General features: G+C 37.9%; 1 long non-coding RNA gene across 1 annotated transcript; it reads right to left on the bottom strand.

Annotated features, from left to right (window-relative positions):
- Window positions 1–10,572: 10,572 nt before the first annotated feature.
- Window positions 10,573–11,167, bottom strand: LOC131876498 (uncharacterized). The gene is made up of 2 exons (XR_009372806.1): window positions 10,903–11,167; window positions 10,573–10,848 (listed from the first exon to the last, which is right to left on the bottom strand). It is a non-coding gene; the product is annotated as an uncharacterized LOC131876498 (long non-coding RNA).
- Between the last annotated feature and the right edge of the window lie 10,120 nt (window positions 11,168–21,287).

The following is a 21,287-nucleotide window of genomic DNA, read 5'->3' as shown; positions in this document are numbered from 1 at the left end:
TTGTTCTTCAATGTCTTCAAAGCCCTAAATAGATGAATGAAATTGATAGATTCTTGATGGATGGATGTTGAATGTTGTTGAAGTCTTCAAAGATCTGCTCTTTCGTTGCATAGAAGGCCCTTGAAACCAAAAATCGGATCCTTTCAAATGAAGAAAGAGAGCTCTTATATATGAAACCCTAGGTCTTAATTTCAACTTTTGGCCGACCTAGAGATTGAATCTCCCACCAATTTCTTGGGGTTAAGCTTTATTTTATGATTGGATCGCGCTCCTAAAATTTCGGGAAAAAATGTCCGGGACCATGTGCACGCCGGGCGCCATGGTCCTCTCCGGGCGCCATGGTCCCGACAACTTTTCACCAAATTTTCAGGGCTGTCGGATATGATGATTTTAGAGAGAATCCCAAAGTTACAGCTGATTTCGAGATGTTTTGACCCCCGAAATCAAGCCCCCAAGTTCAAAATAGGACCTAATTAGGGTTTTAGATTAAATGATGTATTGGAAGAATAAAATGAAAGGGGCACACTTTAATGAAAAGGGCCCAACTTTATGATATGGGAGATGATAAAATAGAACCCTAAACCTAATTAATTTAATTAATTAAGTGCTAAAGGGGAAATGCAATGCAAAATGCATAATGCGCCAAGGCGGGTGCTAAACTAGGTGTGAAATTGTACCACCCAAGCAAGTGCGTACAATTTACGACGCTACACCTATCTATTTTGGACGTGACCCCTAATATTCGACTTGATGCGCTACTCTAAACTTCGTATGCGCTAATCTATGCCCTAGACGCGTTAAACCGTTAAACCCGAACTTTGAAAATCAAAACACGACTAAAAATGACAAAATGAAAAGTCAAAAGAGGGTCAAAAATGTTGACTTACTGGTGGTCCACACGCTGCAGGTCTCCGGTACCTCCGAACGTGGTCGAAACGGTGTCTATGATATGGAATAGGCATTTTCTCTGCAGACCAAATTCTCTTTCTCCAAAGTCAATAAAGCTCAAATGAATCTAATTCAAGCCCTTTTCCCCCTTTATAAGAGGAAAATGAAATTAGGGCTAGCCAAATGGACCTGTAATATGGTCGCAGTCTCCCCTATACCATAACATTTGTAACTTATCAGGAGATGAATCAATTTGGACACCTTACACATGCATGAAATGATACACATCATACGCAACTCATCAAATTAAATCAAAAAAAAATTTCAAAATATTGATTCATCTCCCGAGGGGGCATCACCATCAAAAATCGAATCTGGGGCATCACACATCAAATCAAATTCGGGGCACGACTGGCAAATCAAAAGAGCAACACAAAAATTGCATTTAATCATAAATCATGATAAGGCATCATTTTCTTTGAAATAACATGTGCACACACGTCACTTCAAAGAGGGGCAAAATGTAGACGTATAAAAATGACCATATTCCTAAATGAATATTTTATGTTCATTTCTCTATTTCATTAAATCCAATTTAATTAAATTACCCACATTCCTCTATTTAATTAAGTAAATTACTCAATTTATTTAAATTAAATTCACTATACCCATTTAATGAATAAATCATTTTATTCAATTAAATCCCCCCTATCCACTTTTAATTAAATTCAAATTTAATTAAATAGTTATCCTAAAAATGAATAAATCTAATTTATTCAATTTCCCCAAATTGCAACCAAATTGAATTAAATTACTTTATTTCAATTAAATCCTATTATCCCTCCATCCACTTGCAAAATCCCAAAACCCTTTCTAAATCCCTTTTAGAATCTTCTAATCGCTTCTAATTAACCTAACCCCTCCTCTAAACTTTGTCACATCCCTAAGCAAAGGGAAGTCACTTCTCAAAACCTCAAAGTCTTTGATAACCATTAAAGGCTTCAAGTCTTCAACCACTTAATTCTTCAAAGTCTTTGATAACCATTAAAGGCTTCCAACTTTCAACCACTTAATCCCCCAAAGTCTCCAATAACCATTAATGGTTAACTCAAACCCTCCGACATGGTTAAAGAACTTGTTTTAACTCAACCTTCACCCAACCCAAAGGTCTCATCAGGGCTTTAATGCTTTGACCATGATTATCTCTTAATCATTTGCACAAAGGTTTATCCTTGGATGAACTCTTAATCCAGTGGGTAATCCTAACTTAAGCTTGACCCTTACCCTCTAGATAACCATGAGGTCTTCTCAGACATTTAATGCCTCCAACCCCTTCTCTCAACCCAACCCTATGTTGACACTTGTCACCATTTCATTGGTGCCAATTACAAACATGGATCCCCAACTTTCAAACTCATCCCTTGATTAACTCTTTCAATCCTGACCATCCATTGCCCTGTTTTTGCTATAAATAGAGCTCTCATTCCTCCATTTTGAACAATAATCCTCCAAATTTGTAGTATCACACTTATGCTCAAATACATTCAAGCTTTCATATATCATTTTTATGCTCATCATTTAGCCTCTCTTTAGAATAGAAATTAATCTAAATATGCATGTTTAGAATACTTTCTTTATTAGTTAGCTCAATCATAGACTAAATATATCATGTTAGGATAGTATTCATACTAACCTTATCATCTTATCATCTAGTTTATTGCATTTCTAGAATCATGCATAGCTTAGAATGCATCTCATACTAAAATCTATCAAAGCATCCCTCGTTCTTGCATTTGCCATCCCTAAACCATTTTGCTTAGTGATCTAAGAGCAAAAACATTGGTTTGAGGGACATTGTGAGATAGAGAACCATGGGACCCCCCTTGGGAAGCTGAGTAATACGTCGTTATTCCATAGCTTGCACCAAGAAGTCTTGTGTGTGTGTGTGGACTAGTATTTAACCATATTTTCACATATTAAATTCTATCAGCCCACTTTTCCCGCATATAGTAGGAAATGTAAATACTAAAGTAAATTTTGGAAGATATACCTCGGATCTGCAATGGTTGATAGGAAGATTGGTGATGCAATGCTCTTTAGATGTAATCACGACTATCGAACACAATAAGATGGCAAACACATGGACATGAATGACCTAATCAAACACACATGCTTGCATGAAGATTGATTTGACTTTTCTCCATGATGCTTGAAAGATATGGTGAGATTAAATGCTACCTTGAAAGCTTGAGAATGCTTGATGGATGCACAAATTATGAGGTATGATAGTGACCAATTGCTTCTCTTAGGTCCAAAAATGAGTTGATAGGATGTCCTTATATAGGGTTGAATAGGTAAATCACCAATTAGGTTGACCTCTAATGGTTAAATGGAGCCACGAGGACCAAAATCCATCAGGGAGGGGAAATACCTACCCACATTTGAAATGGGCCTTGTTTGATGAGGTCCATGGTGGTATGGTGCTCTGGTTTGGATAGGGGTGCCACAACACCCTTGTCCTCCAAAAGCAGGGTAAGCAACTAGCAAATGAAGGTGGATAGCCCTAGGATGGGGTCTACTCAACCACGCCAATAGATGACATCATATTTAGAGTAAAAAGGGGCCAAAATGATCCTAGGGGGAATGAAAATAGAACATGCTAAAGTAGGAGCACACGTATTGTACAAGGTTACAATTTACGTTGCTACACTTTCCTAGCTATTAGTGATACCACAAAAAACTAATGCCCAAATGATAAAAAAGATCCATGATTTTTTGTGGGATGCTAGCATCTCACACAAACATTCATGAGTCATGCTCCCATCTAAGGAAACTCAAAATCCAAAGAGCTTAAATCACCACAAAAATGTTAGAAATATAAAATGAAACTACTAACATTTTACGTTTAAGATACTTCATATCAAGATACTAAAGTAAGGAACAATTTAATGTGAAATTATAAGAGTAAACAATTTTTGATAGTACAATTTAATATTTCTAATTCATGTTGGCACTTTTTCCTATGTCAATGCAGAAGCATATAATTTAATTCCCTATAATTTGACATAGAACATGTAGTGTCAAGGTGAGGCCAATGGTTTATTTTTTATATTTCTTATAATTACCTTTAGATATCTCTAAAATTGGTATTTTTCTCTTAGTTCTACAAAGCACACATATGCTAATTGAAACATAATTTAGAAGCAATAAATGTATGGGAACTTGATCTTGTAATTCTAATAAGTTTCAAATGAAACTTAGCTAGTGAACTCTTTTATAAGCATTTCATGGGAAAGGTGCTCCATTACTGAATATTGTGCCACTACATATAAGGTGAAATCGCGCTTCCAATTTTGATTCACTCTATTGTATGGTCAATTCAAGATATAAAAAATTTGATTTTCATGTTTATGGAGCTATGAGATCCTAATAACAAGACTTTTTATGATAGTATATCCAATAATAACATTGATGAAATATCACTTATGGAATATTTTCAGCATTATGAACTTCATTTTAATTCTTATTTAATTAGAGTAGTTGTCGATCCTTAGAATTTGAAAAATGACAAGATGGGTGTATGTGTAGTTGGTGGCACATCATGGGATGCATATAGGGAACTCCAATTGATATTCTTTATCTTGGGGAGAGCTTGCTAAAAATTTCTTTGTGGGATCCTGCTCATAATCAAAAGTTTAAATTTCAATGAGAAATTTTAAAATATATTGCAATGGCTAGATGGCCAAAAACTCCTAACACAAAAAAATATTTTCTTAAGAAGGTGAAAATACACACAAACACAATAAAAAACTATGTTGGCATCGTGCCTACCTTTCAGCACTTTAGTTGGTTTTATATCAATATGTTATATCATGATCTTGGTGATCTATTTTTCCCTTTTCTAATTTATTTATCTTTCCATGATATACTCCCTAATGGTAGGATGTACCATAAAGTTTGTAGATTTATTTATTGATATTAGACATGTCTAAATTTCTTTAACCCTTTAAATAAAGCATAGATCTATTTCTCAATAAAGTTCTACTATTTTTCATTCTCCTTGAGGGTTCTCAAGCTAAAGACAATAGGGAGCTCTTATTTTCCATAATCATCCTTCTATGTCAATATTACTACCATACTATGATCACCACCAAAAATGTACAACAAATAAAATATATTGAAAAGTTAGTGTTCATCAAGGTTGGATTCATTAGCATCGCATGTTTGAGTTTTATAAAAAATTCTTCCTTCCTTTAGTCTTCCATTTGAACTCTTTATCCTTATTTAGCATAATTTTACAAGTCTCACTAGAATAGCAAAATAAAAATTAAATCTCCCAACAAAGTTAATATTTCCAAGGAAAGGTTGAACTAGTTTCTTATTTATCAATAGTGATAGGTACATAATGGTTTACACTTTCTTGAGCAACCAAAATCCATTCTTTGGATTCAACATGTCAAAGAAATTTATCTTGAGAGAATTTGAAGATAGCTTTTTGGGTTCAAATATTCTTATACTTGTAGAAAAATTGTTCCAAATTCTCAAAGTAATTCTCCTTTTTTAAGAATACTTTGAGATCATCCTTGTATATTAGGGGAATCTTGTTTATGAGTTCATTGAAGGTGATATATATGACCCTTTGAAGTATTGTAATTAAATCTGAAAAATAGAAGGTTATCTTGGAATATGAATATGATCCCTATTTAGTAGTTAATATTGTCTTGTATTGATCCTCCTCTTTAACCTAGATTTGGTTATAATAGATCGGTGGATCGAGGGTGAGGAAAGGTCACAATTGGTTACTCTTTGTAATTTCATTAAAGGAAGATGACAATGATCTTTTAGTGGTGTATTTTTATAGATCCCTAAAGTCTACATAGAACCTAACTTACCCACTTTTCTTTTAGATTAGTACTAAATATGATACCCATGTAGAATGATTGACAGGAAAGATGGTATTTAACTTGATCAATCCGGTGATCTCTTGCTTCATCTTGCCTACATTTTTTAGAGTAAAGCCTAAACATTGAATAAAAAGGATATCAAAAATCTTTAATTTTTTTAATTCAACCACAAATTAAACTAGGGTTTGTATCAAAAAAAAAAAAAAATTCAACTAAGCCCAAAAACCTAAACTCAAGTTTTGTTATATTTTCAATTTTTTTATTTAATCTATATCATTTAAGACAAAAAATTATGTTAATAATCTTGAAAGATATGAAGCAAAATGTATAACTCGATAAAAAACTAATATATTATCCATGCCCTAATTACCAAAATAAATATATTATAATTAAAATTGTCTAGAAAGAACCTAAAATGGAATGTTCAAAAGATGTGTCAAATCTAGAGACTACCCAAATAAAAGCATCAATTTGGAAGGACAATGGCAATGGAAGCCAAGCAAGCTTTGAAATACCCCAAATCCATATGAAGATGCCAAGAATAAAAGCAAACATCAAAAGATGAAATACCCTAGTGTTTTAAGACATACTTACACAAATAAGCATTTAAATCACATTAACCTTTAGAATTTGGATTCTCAACATGAAATTACATATCCTATTAATCAAAGGACAAAACACATGAGATTTGGAGTTGAGGGTTCAAGTTGCAACGTAGGTTTCCTACAAATTTTATTAGGAAAATTGACACAGTAGAATTTTGGGGTTTGTAGTTACAAAGAGGACTTGCAAATTTATGTGAAAGAATCAATTAAGTGTTAAGTGCATGAATTCTGGGGTTCAGAACCCAATGACAATTTTATAACTTGCTATACACAAGTAAAGCCCAAATTTTCAAGAAAGACATGCTTTGACTCTCAAACTTAAAAATAAATATTTATCGATCCTCAATTTTGAGTTCCCTAATGAGTTCATGGATGCAAAGGCACTTAAACAGGGCTACTTGGATACCCATCCTAAGAAAATGACATTGACATCAACTTGACATAATCCCAAACATAATGAGAGGAATGTGACCCAAACTTGACTTACCCAAACCAAAAGTGAGAAACAAATGTAGAAATAAACTCAAAGTAAGGGTTCCTAATTTTATACCCATTGAATATATGTTATAGATATGATAGCCATAGGGAAAGAATCCATGGACTAGACTATGGCCATGATCTAGCCTAACATCCAGAACACTCATTATTCATTCATCATAGACCTTTGATCACAAATTGTGTCTAGAATCAAATTTCTAGACTTTCTCACATCTTAAAGCAATCAACATCAACGACACGCCAAATTTTAGAAAAACAACTTTATTTAAACACAATTTTAATTGTAGAGAGTATATTCTAGATTCAACTATGTGATATTTTCTTAGCATCAAAGTTTCAAGTCACACTTTGTGATCCATCATCAAGATAGTAGAGAGATAAAGGAGGAAAAATCTCACAAAGTTGAATCCAAAAGCTACTCTCTACTATTATGATCTCTAGTGCAGGAGCACCTATGGGTTCAAGGGGCCTATTAGGAGTTTGTCTTTTCTTTTCATGTTTTGTTGTTCCCTTGAAATGTAATAAGGTATTGAGGACCATATTTACATTATGAAGTCATGTGAAGTTATTTTGTAGGCATTGATGCAAATTGCTTGAATGTAATCAATTGGGACCCCATTGGTCAAAGTTGGTCAATGCCTCCTAGTTTGTGGTATAGGAGTGGAATTGATGTAATTCATGTTTTAAAGTCCTATGTGGCATGTGGAAATTGTATTAGTGGGATTTAGATTTATTTTGTATATGGAGACAAAAGTTCTCAACTTTGTCAAAAGTTGCTAGTGCAACTTTTGCCTTTTTAAGAGTTCATTATATCAACTAAACTCTCCAATGTATAACTTATTAAAAATACAGTTAGAATTGGTTGGGAGGAGTGTAAGAGGTATTAATATTCCTTTCTCTGATCGAAGGGGGGTTGTTGATGTGATTTTGGTGAAGAAATCAATAAAACTTGCTTTGTTTTCTACAATTTCACACATTTTTTTCTTTAACAATCATTCGGTATGATCACATTTGGTGCTCCCAAGGTCAAAATTTGACATCAATGGAAAGAGGAGAGAGTCAGGTTTCATTTCCAATCAGTTTGGGCTCAATCCATTGAGTTTGGACAAAGTTAGAGGCATTTAAGTGCAAACTAGTTTGAAACCCTAGGTTTTGGGGTTTTGTCAAAGAATAATGCATAATTGACCATTCCATCAATGAATTGACTCAAGACTCAGTGGAATGGTAGATATGGTAGTTTTCCAAATGGGTTTTAAATAATTTTTGTAGGGGAAGAGTCTAAGTGGAGTTTTGAGCACTTGAGGGCTTAACATCCTCATGTGTTAAGTTGGTTGGATAGGGTTTACGAAAGCATTTGGAGTTTTGGTACCAAAACAAGCCAAAATACCTTAAAACCCATGAAATAATTTCATTTTTTCTATTCCCTTACAGCCCAAATTGGGTGTGCAAGTTGGTGGAGTGTCTAAGGGGTGTCTCTAGTGTGTTTGGAGACCTAATAAGGCTCTTGGAAGATTGCAACAGTCAGTTTTTGAATACTTTTTTCCAAAGAACCATGACCTAATTTTGACATATGGTTAAGAACTTCCAAAAGGATATCTAGAAGTTGTTTTTATTTGTTCTTAAGGTCAGTAAATAAAAATTTATGGCCAAAAAGACCTCTGAGTAGGGCTACTAGAATCTAGCCATCCTAGAAAGCCAATGGTGTGGAGTGGCTTAGATGGGTTTGTTTCAAAGGTGGAATTAATTTATTTGAGTCCACTAGGGTCTATGAACATGATGGAACTCCTACCCCAATCCTTGATAACATCTATAGTTGTGTTGTCCAAGTTGGCCACATTGTGAAACATTGCCAAAGGGTGGAAATCTTGTATTGAGTATCCTATTGTGCAAACTGGAGTTTGGGGCTTGAAACTGATAACTTAATGATGAATGGATAGTACCAAACCGGTACTGAGAGGGGGGGGGGGTGAATCAGTACAGACAAAAACACAATCCTAAACTGATTTGTCAACAGACACTATGCTTTGGTAGACAAACAGTAACACCGGTCTTAAACAGAGTACAACCGGAAAAACCTAGAATAACTGAGACAAGCATAAACCGATTGACACTTATCTTTTCATACAATCTAATACTTCATTTCCATTTCACTCTGGTGCATGAACAGGTAATCTATCATCAAAGATATATAAATAGCTAGATCAACATGATTTAGCTTCAGACATAAATCACTTAAGCCATCACATGAATAACACCACACATGACACATATTTTTCACGTGGAAACCCAACTAGGAAAAACCATGTTGGGGATGAATACCCACGAGTTGTTTTTTGAACTCTTTAGAAGTCTTCTCTGTTAGGAGCCTTGTCCAGTTAAATGCTGATACAATAGGTTCTGTTAGGAACTGATCCTATTAGGGATCACCCGGTTAAGGGATGACTAGAATACTTGGTTAAGGCATAAACCCTATTAAAGGTTACCTTGTTAGAGGATTTCAAGAACTCAATGGTTTTGAGTCACCCTATTAAAGGATTTACAGCAAGCCAATTAAGGCTACCCTATTAAGGGATTTCCCAACTGTTGAGGTGGTTAGAGATAAACAGGTATTACAATGTGTTGTTCACCAAAAGTGATGACCCAAGAACACCTGCAATTGATCTATGAAGTAGCCAATTCAATCTATGAAGAACTTCAGGGCTTGGACAACATGACAAGGATATGAATCCTTCTACTCTTCAGGCTCTGCAAAACCTAGGCGGATATACCTTTGATGCTTAGAATTAAACCTATTACACATCTATGACATCATCAACATAAACAGATAGATCTCACTAAGGCTCCAAAACAAGTAGTTTATTGCAGATGGGCTAGATCTACACATAAAACTCAACTATACTTGAGCATGAGATAGATGAAACATTTCAAAACATAACACAAACTAAAGGTATTCTGATTGGATTTTAAATTGGTTTGAGAACCCCTTTAATTGCAAGATCAGTGCCTTATCCAAGGGAAACAGAGTCATACATCAAACTATAAATGGAAGCTTCGATTGCAAATCCATCTTCATTATTAAATATTCATGCATTAATGCCTTGCATAAATGCATTACTAAGATCATTCACAAAATCATCAGATCTTGAAACTATATTCCATTTTTTATGATTTATTGTAGAATTTAAATCCTTCCTTGAAGAATCCCTGCAAACAATCATAACTATCTCCTTGAGATAACAAATTTCATCCTCCTTGAGGATCTGATTTGATAAAATGGAAATACAAATCTAGAGACAATCCTGTGTGAATTTATGTATGCCTTACATACACAAGACCCTGCAACTAAAAACACCTATAACAAGAATTGAACTCCATTACTGAAGGAAAAGCCCTGCCCTGTACAATCTTCAAGAATGCTCAAAATTGGAAGCCATGAAAACTGGAGCCATTCTCACAGAATTCTGGAACCCTTACAACTGAGAAGAATGGGGAATAAAAAGAGGAAGGAAGAAAAACAAATCCACAACTGAAAACTGCCAAGTGTCTCTCCTCTCTAACTGAATTTTGTTCCCATGGAAACTACTTCTAAAATATCCCACATTTGTCCAAATTAACTTCATAATCGGATTCCTCGCTCCGAGAGCTTTCCGAAAACATATAACACTTTATACTTTGGCAAAAATTTGAGCCCTGGGCGAATTAATCCTCAACACGGACCCATCATTTAAATTTTTCGAATTTCTCTATAGTTTAAACTATATCATTTAATTATTTAAAATTTGATTTTTGCCTCCATATGTGCTCTGACGCCTTGCCACGTGGCGGGGTCTGATTGGCTGATGGGGTCTACTGGGCGCCACCTGGGATGACACCTCATCTTTTGCCACTTGTCGGCCACGTCACCGCCACTGAGTTGCTTGCTTGTATGCCACGTCATCGCCACTGGGTGCCACCTCACCGGGACCCGCTCGCTGGACCGCTGACTGTACCTGCCACCTGTGTGCCACGTGGACGGCTCTCGTTCACTTTCGCTATTTCGCGGGGTCTAAACGACGTGCATCTTCCCTTCGCGAAATAGCGCGCACCGTTGATCTCTCTCGAACTTGCTCGCTCGTTAACCCGACCTTCGTCTGCAAAATTTCGCCTGTTTGCCTCGGGAAGCGTGCCTGCGTGGGGTCCACTTGGTCTTCGTCCAGTCAACTCCTCCATCGCCTCGAGAAGCGTGCTCGCACGTGGGCCCACTTTGGGCTCCCAGGGGCACCTTGTGTCAAAAGCCTTTATGGCTTAGACATTATAGTATAGTGCGTTTTTGCTTATAAATACCAAAATGGTCCACTTCCCAGCCAATGTGGGATTAAAACATTAAGCCTGGGACTGCATTTTGAAGGTTTTCTCTGAGTTTTTAATGGCGCTGCCCATTCATTTTGTGTGGGATTTTAATACCCCCTTCCATTTTATTTACTTGGATGATTTCATGGTCCACATGAGGGAGGAGACTGTTGTTACCATTTGATTTTAAAATCCCCCCTTTCACCAATCACGTGGGGGAGAATGTTGGGGTTTATGGCAGATTGCTATTACTTCAATGCCTTTCCAACACCATGAGGGAGGAGAGGATGCTAGTAATTAATTTGCATTTGTTTGGTTCCCCAAAACCTCAACGCTGCCCTCACTATTATTCATTCGCTGATGTTGTAGATGCTACCAAAGGGAGAGCACATGAGGGAGGACTGCTGTAGTTTATTTACTTGAAACATTTTAATGTTGCTTACACTTTGCTTGAAGGTTTATACATGCTGCTCACTGTAGTCTACAAACTCTAATGGGCCAAGCAACAACAAAGAGGGAATGGGGAGACCATGGGGATTTTGTTTGCTGCCCCTTTCTTTAACTTCATGCCCAGCACCTTCTGCTGCCCCCTCTTCATCACCACATGAGCATGGGAGGATGCTTGGCAAAATCACGTGGAGTGTGGGATGTCCATTTGCATTTGTTGAGGACATTCTAATGTCTTTTCAACCTCCATGTTCCTCACACACAGCAAGGAGGACATTAACAGAGTTCTGGAATTTGGAACTACACCTTGTAATTCAAATTTTGAAGTTTTTATTGCCAGCCAAAGGAATACCATAAAGTTCCATAAAAACTTCTCAGTTATATGCCCACATAACGAAACAAAATCATCTCTTAATAAACCAATTTGCCAATATGCATTTGAGCTAGTATTTATATGCATTACTTGCCATGAAATAAGAACATTTCACAATAAAATTTAATGCACGGGCATGAGCCAGGTCGAGCCCCAAAGTGGGTCCGACTAAAAAAAATTTCGTTTTCAAGCTACTGGCCTCTGGAATATCTTCACGGACCTCAAACATACCTCTGGAATCGATCGGCACCATTTTCGGATCATAAAATTGCATTTTACATCCTTCAGGCAATTACGCCACAATTTTTGCATTTAATCGCGATGACGTAATTTTCAAACCTGTCAAAACACCTTTCTGGAGCTCGCCATCTGACAGGCATGTACTTTGATATACAAGGATGACATCTACCAAACGGTTTCTCAAGATGAGTCTTGAGCGAATAGATATTAATTTCCGAAAACGGCCAACTGGCTTTGTCGACACTGCGGACCTGATGAAGTCAATGTTCTGGCAACACATGATGCCTTTCTTAAAAATACCAAACGACCTCCGTACGCCCTCAAATTCAGAACATAGGTACCTTTAAGTACATATTAAATCTTTGAATTCTCAGTTCGATCACCAGACTGACAGGATGCAAACGGCGCGCTCACCAAAATGGCTACATTAACTGATCTAACACTGGGAGTGCGGATAACTGAATTTGATGGCAAAATGAGCTCTTTTGAAAACCGATCAAACGGATTGGTAGAGCCTTGAAATTTGAAACGTAGCTCACCATTTATACCAACATTAGCCCGGAACAAACATTCTGACATGACGCTCACCAGAACATTTTTACACTTGTGCAAACATCACAAACTACAAACGGATTTGGCTATGAAAACGGAGCAAACGGATTCGTCAAGACTTGAAATTTTGCAGGGTAACTCACTTTTATGCATAAAATTGAATCCATTTTGAATTTTTCCATGACGATCAACAGGGAAAAAGATATAAACACCCAAAGTAGGCTACTTAATAAAATTTGCATTGTGCCTAGAATGCACTTTCAGCTCACCCCTCAAAACGGGTACTTGATAAACTTCTCCAAACTGAATTTTGAAAGTTGCAACACACTGAATAGGCCAATGAAAGGTGTGGGATATGAATCTCGAGCCTTACCCTCTGAAAATCAACTGGCTCCATTTTACCCCCTTGCTAACTAGGCCATTCAAACTGACTTATTTGGGTGCCTTTCTGACATATTGAGAAAAATTTTGAAATAGGCCTACAAACTTTGACTCAATTTTAATCAGTCCCAACACAATGATCTGGTAACAACACTCAATGCCAATGCAGATCCACTTAAGCTCCTCTTCACCTTCTGCACTTACACTCTGCAGGTATCACTTCTCTCCTCTGGTCTGGCAAGAATCACTTATCTCTTCTCTTGGATACATACACACAACTTTTTCCAACAACCTCGGAAAGAAACACAACATCGACCTTATAGGAAACAGATAGGTCGGTAGCATAAACCCTAAACCCTAAACCTATTAGGTTAAGCAATTCAAATGGTTCAATCCTGACCGTTGAGCACATTGCATTAAATGCAACAGTCTTGAACCAATCTCAAGACGTTCTCCATCCTTCATTTTCCACCAATTTCATGGCAACCGATAACCCATCACGCATTTTCACCATTTACAGACTTCGCACATTCCCGAGGTAGATAGGAACAATCTCCTTCATGCAAGATCCTTCACGCGCACAAGGCTGACATGGCAACACAATATGTTCTTCACTACAATGCTAACTCATCACACAAAGTCACCAGTTGCGTCACATAAGCTTGAAGTACTTCAATCGAAAACCCTGAAGTTGAGACTACCAACCGGTAGTCATACAAAGCTTCCATGTACCGGTTCCCATAACCACCTGTCGGTTCACCTTGAACACACACCGCTTCACTTTGGCACATATATCGGTTCACAATGTTATATCAGTTCTCACATATACCGGTTCTTGGTAACATACCGGTTCTCTCTTCTTTAGCATATTGACATTAATGACAACATACAATGTCATCATGTCCTCATACCGGTTCACATAATGCCAACAATCTCCCCCTTTGGCATTGATGGAAATATACAAATATATCTCTCCGCTTCATTTCTTCTCTCCGAATTTTTGCAAATATCTCTCCGCTTCACTTCTTCTCCCCCTTTGACAACAATGCCAAAGTGGAGGCACAAGCTTCCTTGTTCCATTATGCTGCTCCCCCTGAGGAGTAGCATCCTTCAACACATCAATCCTGAAGAAAAATTTGACTATGCAATACTTGACTGATGTGGAGCATATACCTTTAGTTTACCTCCTGAAGGGGCAGCACCCCTAATTCACCTCTTAAGTACATCAATGTAGCCTTTGGGAGAGGCTTGGTGAATATGTCTACTAACTGCTCCTTACTGGAAACATGTTCCAGTGCAATCCCTTTGTTCTGAACCTTTTCCCTCAAGAAATGATACTTAAGCTCAAAGTACTTGGTTCTAGAATGTAAAACCAAATTCTTGGAGATGTTAATTGCACTAGTATTGTCACAAAATATACTTACTGGTTCAGATACAAGAACTTTGAAGCCATTTAATACATGCTTCATCCAAATTGTCTAAGTGTAGTTCATGAAAGCTGCAACATACTATGCTTCTATTGTAGACTGAGAGATACAACTCTGCTTCTTACTCATCCATGAGACTAGTCTACCACCAAGAAAGAATGCACCACCAGTTGTGCTCTTCTGGTCATCCACATTACCTACCCAATCAGCATCTGTGAATACTTTCAAGTTGAAATCCTTGCTATATGGATACCACAATCCATAATCAATAGTTCCCTTCAAATACCTACGAATCCGCTTGACTGCAATCAAGTGGGATTCTCTTGGACTTTTCTAGAACCTTGCAGTAATGCCAACTACATGTGCAATATCTGGTATGCTATGCACTACATAATGCAACTTACCAATCATTGATTGGTATTCCTTCTCATTAACCAATGCTGAGTCATCCTCTTTGGATAGTTTACAACCGGTCACCATCGGTGTACCAACTGGTTTTCTATCTTCCATGCCAAAGGTCTTCAACACCTCTTTGACATACTTGGACTGAGTGATAAAGATTCCATCTTTCATCTGCTGAATCTGTAGTCCAATGAAGAACTTAATCTCCCCTATGAGTGACATCTCAAACTCTTTCTTCATCTCATCTGCAAACTCATGACTCATCTTGTCATCTCCACCAAAGATAACGTCATCAACAAATACCTCACAGATCAGGATCTGATCTCCTTCAGACTTCAAGTAGATATTGCTATCTTCGCTTGTTCTCTCAAATCCAATCTTCACAAGATGGGAATGCAGGCATTCATACCATGCTCCAGGTGCCTTCTTTAGACCATATAAGGCATTATGTAGCCTACACACCATGTCACTGTCTTCAGATAGGGAAAACCCATCTGGTTGCTCTATATACACCTCCTCTTCAAGTACACCATTTAGGAATGCAAATTTTACATCCATTTGATATACTTTGAATCCTTTAAAAGCTACATATCCAAGAAGCATACGAACTCCTTCCAATCTGGCTACAGGAGCAAAGGTTTCTCCATAGTCTTCTCCTTCTTCTTGGGCATATCCTTTACACACCAGTCTGGCTTTGTTTCTAATCACTGTGCCATCCTCATTCAGCTTATTTCTGAAAACCCATTTGGTAGCGATGACATTTTTATGCTCCGGTCTAGGTACCAAAGACCATGTACCATTTCTCTCTATCTGGTCAAGCTCCTTTTCCATTGCCTTGAACCAGTCTTCATCTTTATGTGCCTCTTTGAATGATTTAGGCTCAAATTCAGAGATCATACATGAGTTTTCTTTGACCTTTCTTCTTGTAAGAATTCCTGCATCCTTATCTCCTATGATCTGCTTAGGATCATGATTCAGCTTGACATACGGAGGAATGGTCTTAATAGATTCTCGTTTCTTTTCTACTTCATCCTCATCTCTGTCAGTATCAGCATCTACATCTACCGGTGTAGGAACACTGTTACGGGTACTTGGTTGACTGGCAACCGGTTCCCAGAAGGTTACAACCAGTTCATTTACCGCTTTCTCATTGCTGGTTTCCTCAGTTTTCTTAGAGGTTTCATCAACTCTTACATTGATGCTTTCCATAATTCTCTGAGTCCTATTATTGAAACACTTGACAGCTTTGCTCTTGGTGGAATAACCTAGGAATATTCCCTCATCAGATTTCGCATCAAATTTGCTCTGTTGTTCGCTCCTCTTGATGTAACATTTGCTACCAAACACTCTAAAGTAGCTACCACAAGTGTCTTACTGGTCCAATACTCACAAGGAGTTTTATCCTTACTTTTCTTGATGAGTACCCGGTTCATTGTGTAGACTGCAGTGCTCACCGCTTCTCTCCAAAAGGTGTGAGCAACCTTTCCTTGAATCGGCATTGTTCTTGCTGCTTCAACCATAGTCTGATTATTCCTCTCTGCTAGGCCATTCTGTTGTGGAGTCTGGGGGGCAGACAATTGCCTCTTGATGCCATGTTCTTCACAGTACTTGTTGAATTCACCGGAAGTGAATTCCCCTCCTTGATCAGTTCTCAGGCACTTGATCCTTTTACCGCTTTCCTTCTCCACTAATGCTCTGAAAGATTTGAACTTTACAAAAGCTTCAGACTTATCTTTCAAGAATGTGACCCACATCATTCTTAAGCAGTCATCAGTGAGAATCATGAAGTACCTATCACCCTACACACACCTAGTTTTCATAGGACCACACAAATCAGTATGCACAAGATCAAGCAAATTGTCAGCAGTGAAAGGTTTACCTTTAAAAGTTGAGGAAGACATTTTCCCCAGTTGACACTCTCTGCACAAGGTATTTTCTAGTTTGCTCGGCACCGGCAACCCTCTAACTGCCTTGATCTTACTAGCCTTCACAATGATCAAAGTTTACATGGCAGAGTCTCCTATGCCATATCCAGCTATCATCAAATTTAACCATAAGACATCTACTTATATTTGCATTCAGCTGAAATAGATTAACTTTGGTCTGCATACCGGTGGCCACCAATTCACCATTCTTTCCTTTGATTCTGCAAACTTCATTCTTGAATTCCAGAGTGAGACCACTATCATTTAGCTAGGCAACACTGAGAAGGTTGTGTCTGAGACCATCAACCCAATACACATTGTCAGCACTACTCTTTCCATTCAAAGAGATGGACCCTCTACCTTTGACCATACATGGTGCATCATTACCAAAGCGAACCACACCACCATCATACTCTTCCAAGGATAGAAACTTGCTCCGGTCACCAGTCATATGGTGAGAAAAACCACTGTCAATAATCCACTCATTGGAATTATCAAAGTGGGAGACAAGAGTCTTCTTGTTTGACACATCTTCTTTGATAGCAACAAACACAATATCTTCATTTTCTTCATCTTTTGACTCCTCATCTATGACACCTTCATCAACTGCCACAAAACAGTTTCTCTAGTTTCCTCCTTTGATTTTCTTGAACCTTTCCGGTTTGTCCTTGTTGTCACCATTAGGACAGTTTACAACAATATGTCCTATCCGGTTACAAGAAAAACATTTCAAAGGGAGTTTACCTCTGTATTTACCGGTTCCTTTAGGAAGTTTCCTGGCAAGAAGAGCTTCAAATGCCATCAGAATCTCCTCATCATCCATTTCTCTGCTCTATCTTGGTTCACCACTAGTGCTAGCATCTTTTCCTTTTCTGGATGGTACAACACAAGCTTTAAAAGCTGATTCAATCTTTTGAACACTGCCATCAAAACTATTTAGCTCATAGGTTGTCAACTTTGCAATGATGGAGTCTAGGGATACCTTAGTCTTATCTATTGATCTCAACTCCTAAATAGTAGCAACCCTTATTGCATATACCGGTAATAAGGATCTTAGAACTTTGCTTACCACAATGGAATCTTCCATTTTACCACCTGCACTCTTAATATCTCCAACAACAGTTTTGATTCTTATTCCATATTGTTGCATGGTCTCACTTTCAACCATCCGCATGTCTTCAAACTTCCCTCTAAGGCTTTCTTCCTTAGCTTGTTTTACATGCTCATCACTGCCATAGATATTTTCAAGAGTATCCCATACTTCTTTGGGATTTACTTTATCTTGGACATCAATAAACTCAATGTCAGATAAACTACTAATTAGGGCTTGCATGACTTGCCCATTCTCCTGCATCTCTCTCTTTTGGTCATCGGTGAGAGTACCAGTAGGGACAACATAAGCATTCTCAACATAGCTCCAATGTTGAGCACCCATGCTTCTGATGTATATCTTCATTCTATCTTTCCATATACTGAAATTATCTCTCTTGAACTTTGGACCTTCCCTCTTCATCATTAGACTGGGATCTTTTCCTCAAGCAGTTAAGCTTATAACATAGAGGACCTGGAGGACGCTCTGATACCAATTGATAACTCAATGATGAACGGATAGTACCAAACCGGTACTGAGAGGGGGGGGGGTGAATCAATACAGACAAACACACAATCCTAAACCGGTTTGTTAGCAGACACTGTGCTTTGGTAGACAAAAAGTAACACCGGTCTTAAACAGAGTACAACCGACAAAACCTTGAATAACTGAGACAAGCATAAACCGGTTGACACTTATCTTTTCATACAATCTAATACTTCATTTCCATTTCACTCTATTGCATGAACGGGTAATCTATCATCAAAGATATATAAACAACTAGATCAACATGATTTACCTTCAGACACAAATCACTTAAGCCATCACATGAATAACACCACACATGACACACAGATTTTTCATGTGGAAACCCAACTAGGAAAAACCACGGTGGGAATGAATACCCACAAGCTATTTTTTGAACTCTTTAGAAGTCCGCTCTGTTAGGAGCCTTGTTTGGTTAAAGACTAATACAATAGGTTTTGTTAGGAACTGATCCTATTAGGGATCACCCAATTAAGGGATGTCTAGAATACCCGGTTAAGGGTTAAACCCTGTTAAAGGTTACCTTGTTAGAGGATTTCAAGAACTCAATGGTTTGAGTCACCCCATTAAAGGATTTATAGTAAGTCGGTTAAAGCTACCCTGTTAAGGGATTTCCCAACTGTTGAAGTGGTTAGAGATCAACAGGTATTACAATGATATGGTAATAGCACTCAATGCCAATGCAAATCTGGTTTAGCTCCTCTTCACCTTCTGCACTTACACTCTGTAGGTATCACTTCTCTCCTTTGGTCTGGCAAGAATCACGTATCTCTTCTCTTGGATACACACACACAACTTTTGCCAACAACCTCAGAAAGAAACACAACATCAACCTTATAGGAAATAGATAGGTCGGTGGCATAAACCCTAAACCCTAAACCTATTAGGTTAAGCAATTCAAACGGTTCAATCCTGACCATTGAGCACATTGCATTAAATGCAATAGTCTTGAACCAATCTCAAGACGTTCTCCATCATTCGTTTTCCACTGATTTCATGGCGGCTGATAACCCATCATGATTTTTCACCATTTACAAACTTTGCACATTCTCGAGGTAGATAGGAACAATCTCCTTCATGCAAGATCCTTCATGCATACAAGGCTGACATGGCAACATGATCTATTCTTCACTACAATGCTAACTCATCACACAAAGTCATCGTTTGAGTCACACAGGCTTGAAGTACTTCAACCGGAAACCCTGAAGTTGAGACTACCAATCGGTAGTCATACAAATCTTCCATGTACTGGTTTCCATAACCACATGCCGATTCACCTTGAACACACACCACTTCACTTTGGCACATATACCGGTTCACAATGTTATACCGGTTCTCACATATACCAGTTCTTGGTAACATACCGGTTCTCTCTTCTTCAACTTATTGACATCAATGACAACATACAATGTCATCATGTCCTCATACCGGTTCACATAATGCTAATAGAAACCATAGTCTTGGTGTTTTATAGATTCCCTTAAACCCTCTGCATCAAAGTGGTATCAAAGCCAAAAGGTCTGATAAGTGTGAAGGAGAAGTTTGTGAAGAATTTGAAGTGAGGTAGAGATGCCTCCCAAAGCTGGATCTGTGATGGCCAGGAGGATGAAGGCCCTAGAAGATGAAATTGAAGCATTGAAAGCCAGAGAGAGAAGGAGAGATAGGGGTGAAGAGAATGATAGTGACCCCAAAGAAGAAGGAGGAGAAGGTGAAGGTGAGACCCCTCCTGCAAGACCTCAAGAAGAGGAGATCCCTCCTGAAGAAAGAAGGTTCATCAATGCTTTGAAATCAATAAAAGGGGATGCTACTGTTGTGAAAATGGAGCTTCCTATGTATGGAGGAAGGATGGATGCTGAGGAGTTGATAGATTGGATTGATGCCTGTAACAATTATTTTGAGTACAAGGAGGTACCTGAAGATAAGAAGGTGAAGTTTTCCAAAACAAAGTTGAAGGGTTCTGCCTTTGTTTGGTGGAACTACACCCAAGGAGAAAGGGTGAATAAAAACAAATCCATGATCAATTAATGCAATAGGATGGTAAAAAAACTAGAAGAACAATTCCTACCTATTGATTATGTGGTTCAATTAGTCATAAGGATACAAAACCTGAAACAAAAAGACATGGATGTGGCTGCCTACATTGAGGAGTTTCATAAACTCAACATGAGGTCTGGACATGTGGAGAATGAAAGAGAAAAGGTGGCTAGATACTTTAATAGATTAAGGTTCAATATCCAAGATGAAATTAGCCTCCTTGTCCCCAAGACCATGGATGAGTGTTTTCAAGTAGCATTGAGGGAAAAAGAAAAGTTGAAGAGAAAGAGTGATCAACAAAGTAGAGGAAGAGGTAGAAGCTTCAAAGGGAGAGGAATTTTTGCGGGTAGAAATCAGTCCCAAAGACAACAAGGAGAGTCTAGCCACAATGAAAAAAGTGGGGACTCAAGTAATAGATTAAGTAATGGAAGAGGAAGATTCGGTGGATCACGAAGAGGTTCAAGAACCTTCACTAGTAGATGTTATAATTGCAATCAAGTAGGACATCCAACCTTCAAATGTCCTAAAAAAAAAGGCTCTAGTTCTGATGGAGGAGATAGGAGGAACCAACTAGTGCAAGAGGAGGATTACCAAAGTTTCAACACACCACCTAAGCCTATAGATCCATAATTTGGATAGAGCCTAA

Source organism: Cryptomeria japonica, chromosome 1, assembly GCF_030272615.1.
Source record: "Cryptomeria japonica chromosome 1, Sugi_1.0, whole genome shotgun sequence".
NCBI classification, from domain to species: Eukaryota; Viridiplantae; Streptophyta; class Pinopsida; order Cupressales; family Cupressaceae; genus Cryptomeria; species Cryptomeria japonica.
Note: the sequence above shows the minus strand (reverse complement) of the source record. Positions and strands in the feature narration are given on the sequence as shown.